At 56.2% G+C, this 6662-nt stretch overlaps 1 long non-coding RNA gene across 1 annotated transcript; it reads left to right on the top strand.

Annotated features, from left to right (window-relative positions):
• The first annotated feature begins 2714 nt into the window (after positions 1-2714).
• LOC140700638 (uncharacterized) lies at positions 2715-3604 on the top strand. The gene is made up of 3 exons (XR_012079109.1): positions 2715-2792; positions 2878-3035; positions 3306-3604. It is a non-coding gene; the product is annotated as an uncharacterized lncRNA (long non-coding RNA).
• The last annotated feature ends 3058 nt before the right edge of the window (positions 3605-6662 follow it).

The following is a 6662-nucleotide window of genomic DNA, read 5'->3' as shown; positions in this document are numbered from 1 at the left end:
TCCTGATCCAAGGGCAGGGAGGCCTGGACAGCCCTCAAAGCTGAAATGTTAGTCTCTGGTCCTTTGAGGACAGCTTGCCTTGTGGAAACAGGTTTGCTAATTACAGCTTTTTTAAAAACACGGAACACCTCACCAGGCTAATCTCTGCATCATTCCAATCTTTGTGTATGTGCTGCCGAAGCAAGAATTACAGGGTAAAATGTACTTAACATAATATTTATTATTTAATAATCTGTACGTGTGTAATTCAGCGACCTTAAATGCATTCAGTGTGTCCCCTTCACCACTGCTTTTATCCAAACCTTTTCATTGCCCCTGTGGTGGTGAAGCTCACGTGTCAGCTTGACTGGGCTACAGGGTGCCCAGATGTTTGGCCAAACAGGATTCCGGTGTTTCTGGGAGGGAATTTTTGGATGAGGTTAGCATTTGAATCAGCAAGACTGAGTAAAGCAAACTGCCCCCCCCCAGCCCCAAGCCTAAGTGCAGGTGGGCGTCACCCACCCAGCGGAAGGCCTGAGAGCAACAGAAGGGCTGACCCGCCCCTAGTCAGAGGAAATTCTCCAGCCTGATGGGCCTCCACTGGGACGTCGAGGCTTCCTGATTCTACAGCAGCTCTGGCCTTTGGGCTCCAGCTGGGACATCAGCTCCGCAGATTTGGGGTTTGCCAATCTACACAGTTCTGTGAGCAGTTCCTTGTAATAAATCTGTTTATGTCTATATCTACATTTGTATTTATATTTATATCCGTATCTCTACATTTATCTTCTTTCTCTCTGCCTCCTTTCGTCCTGCTTCTCTGGAAAACCCTGACTAACCCAACCCCCAACATAACCTCCACTCACTGAACAACATCCCCCACCCCTCCCTCTGCCTCTGGTTACCTCCATCCTTCAGCTAATTTCCTCTTGGCTCACTGGGGTGGGGAGCAGGGGGGACAATCTGACATTTACGTCCATGACCACTAAGCTCAATTTTAACTTCAAAGGATGCAGTGTCACAAGCTTGTTTATTTCAGGAAAACATCCATTCTTACAAAAGTGGGCGATCGCACTCCCAGGAACCATGGGGTTCATGAGTCTCCAGGGCCTGGCTGCAGACAAGGAGCTCTGAGCTGACGCTGCTCTGGTCTGGACTCGTTCACGGATCGTGGCTTCCAGGAGGAACGGCTGAGCTGCATGTAGGGGGAACTCACGTGTCCTCTTGTCGCAGGCAGGTGAGGTCCGTCTGCTCCCCCTGCCCTTTCTCTGTCTGGTTTTCCTGTTCCCGTCTTGCCAGCTTCTCAAGGATGCCCAGGACTAGATGATCAGGGGCCCCTTGAGGCTGGAGCATCACACGCAGGAGGCGAGAGCCTGGCTTCGCCAGTCGGACCTCCTGTCTGCCCTTCACCTCCTCACCTGTGGTTTGAGGATTAGGGATCGTGGGGTTCAACCGCGCCTGCACAGGGCTTGCCACACATTGACCCCCAGACCTGTAATGTTCCTCCTGCTTGGGGCTCTGCATCAGAACATGAGCTTGGCTGCTCTGACAAGGACCCGCGATAGCAAAGGCAGAGGTGAGAGACTCCCACACCCCCAGCAGAGCCTGCAGGGACCCGCATGTCGCTGGGCCTCCATGGCTTAAGAACCTCACCACTGCAGCCTCCCCAAAAAGTGTGACCAAGAAGTGTTGCACACCATCCCTGCTCACACCCTAGCTGTACCTCACTGCAAGGAAGGCTGGACACAAGTTCTTCTTTGGGGTGAGGTGAGGCCAGCCAAAGGGAGAGAGGGGACAGCCCACAGTAACTGCCCAGGACCAAGGGTGCATGTTGGCCTTGGGGTCCTCAGGCGGTCTGGGACAGGGCATTCAGTAGGCAGTGTGGTGGAAGGAAGGAGGCCACCTTCCTAAATCTAAAGGTGGAAGGTTTAGCTCTGAGGCCGAGCTGGTTGGGCAGCCCCTGGTGCTCCCATAGATCTCCCGATCCTTTGCAAACCACTCACTGCACACTGCTAGGGTCTCCATGGTCTGTCTCCTGCTGGACTGGGAGCACTCGTGGGTACATGGAGGAGTGAGTAAACAGGAGTGAAGACCAGCGCTCCAGAAACCCCAGGAGGACAAAGTCAGTCTATGCAACAAGGGCCAGTTATGGGGCTTGGCGGGCCTAGGGCAGAACACCTCCGATTGTTCTGAGAAAGCTGTGAGGGCTTCCTGGAAGAAGAGGGGGACACTATCCATTGACTTGTCTATTGAGAGAGAACTTCCCTGCCTGGGGAAGCTCTGCTGAGCCCGGGGCTAGGACTCGCCCAGTCAAGACAAGGGACCTCCTGCTGGCCGTGTCAGGCACTCAGGGATGATGCAGAAGGCTCACTGATCTGAGCTGGCGACCAGGAATGGGCCTCCAGATACCATGCTACAGATTTACAGCCAGGGCTGCGGCCAGTTTCCAGATCAGCTGAGGAAGGGAAGCTGCTGCTGTTCCAGCCCTCCGCGTGGACTCCGGGGACTCCGGGCGGTCAGGTGGGAGGTGGGAAGGAGTTGCAGGAAGAAGCTTGAGGCCTGCGCGGGGCGGGGCCTGCGCGGGGCGGGGCCTGCGCGGGGCGGGGCCTGCGCGGGGCGGGGCCTGCGCGGGGCGGGGCCTGCGCGGGGCGGGGCCTGCGCGGGGCGGGGCCTGCGCGGGGCGGGGCCTGCGCGGGGCGGGGCCTGCGCGGGGCGGGGCCTGCGCGGGGCGGGGCCTGCGCGGGGCGGGGCCTGCGCGGGGCGGGGCCTGCGCGGGGGAGCAGGCTCCGTCCGTCCGCACAGCCGTTTGTTGGCAGGTGGCAAGCTCTCCTATGTATATCTACACATAGGTGCAGGCTTATTTGCTACCACAATGCCCATTTCATTACTTTCATTTTACAGATGAGGAAACGGAGGCCCAAAGAAGCAAGCTGTCTAAGGCTCCAGAGGGAGTGGTGGGGCTGGGCCCAGCGCCAGGTTCTCTGCCGCTACGACTTGTGTTTCCTCTGGCTCCTGGGCGGTGAACTGTCTGGACTCACATGCAGGGGGTCAGCCTCGGAGTAAGTATGTTTATTATTAATTCCTGGCTGTGTCCTCGAAGCTGGATGAGATCTTTTACGCGTATTTTTGGAGGCTGATGGTATCGGGTGATACCTTTGCTAAAATACTTGCCATGCTCAGACCTCTCATACCCAGTACCCTGTTATAGATTATACCTGTGCCAGTGTAACTAATTTGTTTTTACTGCTCAGACTATTTTACTGTGTGATTGTAACATGATTTACGTGGCTGTTCTCCCGTACGTCTCCTGATGTTGGGGTGGTTTCCAGCTCCACTGCAGACGGTGCTGCCCCCATCAGCCTCTGCATCTCGGGGTGCACTGCCTGCCTGCAGGAGTTGCCCTTGAACTACGCCCGGGAGCCAGTGTTTGCAGAAGCTCTTCCCAGCGGCTCCACTCCTCGGTAGACCTGAGAGAACCTGCTTTCCAAGGTGCTTGTACCGACCTTCCCGCCTTCCACATCCTCGGCGACATTCCAGACTGATGTTCCCAGTCTGCTGGGCGCAAAATGCCCTTTCCTTGTCGCCTGTTTGTGCTTCCCCCGTTGTCAACATGAAGCGTTTCAACATATGTTTAGGGGCCTTTCTTTTCTCCTCTTTTGTGAAGCAGCTGCTTGTATCTTTTCCTATTTTTAAATATTTTTCCTGCTGATTTGTGGGGAACCTTCAGGTATCTGTACGTGAATTCTCCATCCATCATTTAGGTTGCAAATACTTTCTCCCAGATGGTGGATTGAAGTTCCATGTTCCTCATGCTGTTTTGTGATGAAGAATTTTTTTACAGACCCCTCTGGCTGCTGTGTGGTGGGTGGACCATCCTGAGGACTGCTGTGATGGGGGGCAGCCGAGTGGAAGTGGGGAGAGGGGAGCAGCTCTGAGACACGTGAAGTCATCAGGACCTGCTGGAGGATGTGAGGATGGGGACAAAGGGCGTCAAGACTGACATGTGTGTGCCGGAACTTTTAGATTCTGTGCATCACAAAGTCCACCCAGGCGGGGTACTCCTGTCTTCCCAGAGCCTGGGCCCCCCCACCCTCCTGTCTGTGGAGGAAGGAGGAGCCGGAGGGTGGACCAGGGTTCTGGCTGCACCCTGCCGACCCCGCGTGTCTTCTGGGTCAGGGCATCCTCTCCATTCCTGTTGGCACCTGCTCATGCTCTGACGCTCAGCCACCCATCCTCCAGGGCCTCTCGAGTGGCATTTAAAGCCCCAGTCTCCCCCTCGACCCGGTTCCCCTCAACTGGATCTTCCCTTTCCCAGCTGGTCCCCTAAGCTAAGGAGTTACTTCTGGCTCAGTTCCCTTACCTCCACCCTCCTCACCCCTGCAGTCCGCCCATGGCTCTTGCTGAGGTCATGGTCTCCTTACTGCTGAATCCCACAGACACTCTCAGGGCTTATTTTAGGAGATGTGGAGGGAACTTCCCGGGGCTGGGCCGTCTTCCTCCTTGAAACAACCTCTTCTCACTCATCTGCAAATCAGATCTCTTTCTTCTCTCCACTGCCCCCACGCTCCCTTGGGGCTCCTCCCTCCCAGCCACCACCCCACTGTGCTCCCAGGGTTAGCCAGAGGCCCTGTCTTTCTCCCTCGATGCCCTCTGACTTTGGACAACCTCAGATAGGTCCATGGATTCAGTGATGGTGGCGGGTGACTTGTGTCCCTGAAAGAGATGTGTCCGCGTCTCAACCCTGATACCTGTGAATGTGGCCTTATTTGGAAGTAGGGTCTTTGCAGATGTCAATCAGATGTAAGTTAAGATGAGGCCACACTGCAGGAGGGTGGGCCCTGAGTCCAGAATGACTGGTGTCCTTGTAAGAAGACAGGAGACAGACACAGATGCACACGGAGGAGAACATGTGAAGACGCAGAGACAACGCCACGTGATGACAGCGGCTGAGACACACGTGCTGTGTCTGCAAGACGAGCAATGCCAGAGACAGCCAGAGCACCCCCAGCCAGCGGCCAGAGCACCCCCAGACCAGCCAGCGGCCAGAGCACCCCTGGACCAGCCGGGAGCAGATCCTCTGTTGCGGGTTCAGAGGAACCCGCCCTGCTAGCACCTTGAATTTCCTTCTGGCCTCTGGACCTGGGAGAGAACTGTCTGTTGTTTGAAACCCCTAGTCTGTGGTCCTTTGTTGTGGCCGCCCTGGGACACAGGTCCAGGGACCACTTGTGTGGCTGGGGGCTCAGGAAGGCCTTTGAGGGTAGAAATCAGGCAGGTGCCCGCTGCCTGAGCGCCTCTGCTCCGGCCTTGGGAGTTCCCCAGCACCAGGTTCTGGGCCAGGCCACCTGGCAGCAGAAGAGCGAGATTCCAGTGAAACCAGCCTGGAAGCCAGGGTCAAAGTCTCTGCGTGACAGTGTTACTTTATTGGCAGACAATGGAGACATTCACATATTCAGTGATTTTTAATTGAGCACCTACTCTTCTCTGGGCACCAGGATGTGTGAGGTTGGAGACTGAGGAGACGAGCCCCACCCCTAAGGCATCACAGCTTTGTGGAGGAGGAAGTGAGTCACCACATGGGGTGACAAGTGCAGAGAGAGAGGGAGGCTGGAGACTGGGAGCTCAGAGGGGGCCTGAGCCCAGCTTGGAAGTGAGGAAATTGTTCCTGGGGGCAGTGATTTGCGGCTGAGTTTTGTAAAAGGGAAGAGATTGGCTGGGCAATGACAGGGAGCAGAGAGGGTGCGCCAAGCAAAGCGAACCACCCTTGCAAAGGCCCTGCGGTGAGAGACAGTATTGCCTATAGGAACTGATGCGAGAACGAGGGCTCCATCCTTAGAATGAAGGGCTTGTATGTGTGTGTGTATGTGTGTGTGTGTGTGTGTGTGTGTGTGTGACCCCCGATGGACTGGGAAGCCGGGTTCTCTCATGAAGGACCTGATGTGCTAAGCTTAGGAATTTTCAGAATTCATCCCCCCACGTTTAACCAGACTGATGGATGTTTCAGTTCCCTGCTATGTGGCTCAGCGCAAACCTTTCCCCCTTAAAGGGGGCCCCTGCAGCTCAAATGTCCTCAGCCTCCAGACCCCAGCCTTCAGGGAGAGGAAGGGGGCCCCCAGAAGCTGCCGCCATGCCCTCTGGCCCAGCCCAGGGCACCCATGTGCGGCTCCTGGCGCCCAGCCTGGTACGGGAGAGGGCCGACTGTCCTCCGCACTGCTGTCAGCTCCGTGTGACCAGAGCCAGGCTGCATGGCCATTACACCGTCAACAACAGCCCCGCCTAGTACTTCTGCAGCCGGAGCGGGGCAGCCTCGGGCGACTTACTGATCCATCGAAGACACGTGTCTGTGACTGGGGTGAGGAGACTCAGCTGGCAGGTGGTCTGTTGGAAGGAGACCCCTCCTGGGTGCCCAGAGCAGTTTGGGCAAAACACCTACCCCAACTCAGAGGCCAGAAAAGCAGTGTTTTCACATCCGCTCCTTAGAGAGAGGCTGGTGTTGACAATCTGATCTCAGTTTGCCAAAGAAATCTGCAGAAAACCATTTAGGTGCAAACAGTAACTGTTACCACGCTGGGTTTCTGTACTTTGTGACTCACTGGGGCTGCTGGGATGATCCGTCATCCCAGGAAAGAAGGCGATGGGCTCACATATGCAGTTGGGCGGCAGGCGGGGCATGGAGCTGGCCACTGGGC

This window comes from Vicugna pacos, chromosome 2 (genome assembly GCF_048564905.1).
Source record: "Vicugna pacos chromosome 2, VicPac4, whole genome shotgun sequence".
In the NCBI taxonomy this organism is placed as follows: Eukaryota; Metazoa; Chordata; class Mammalia; order Artiodactyla; family Camelidae; genus Vicugna; species Vicugna pacos.
Note: the sequence above shows the minus strand (reverse complement) of the source record. Positions and strands in the feature narration are given on the sequence as shown.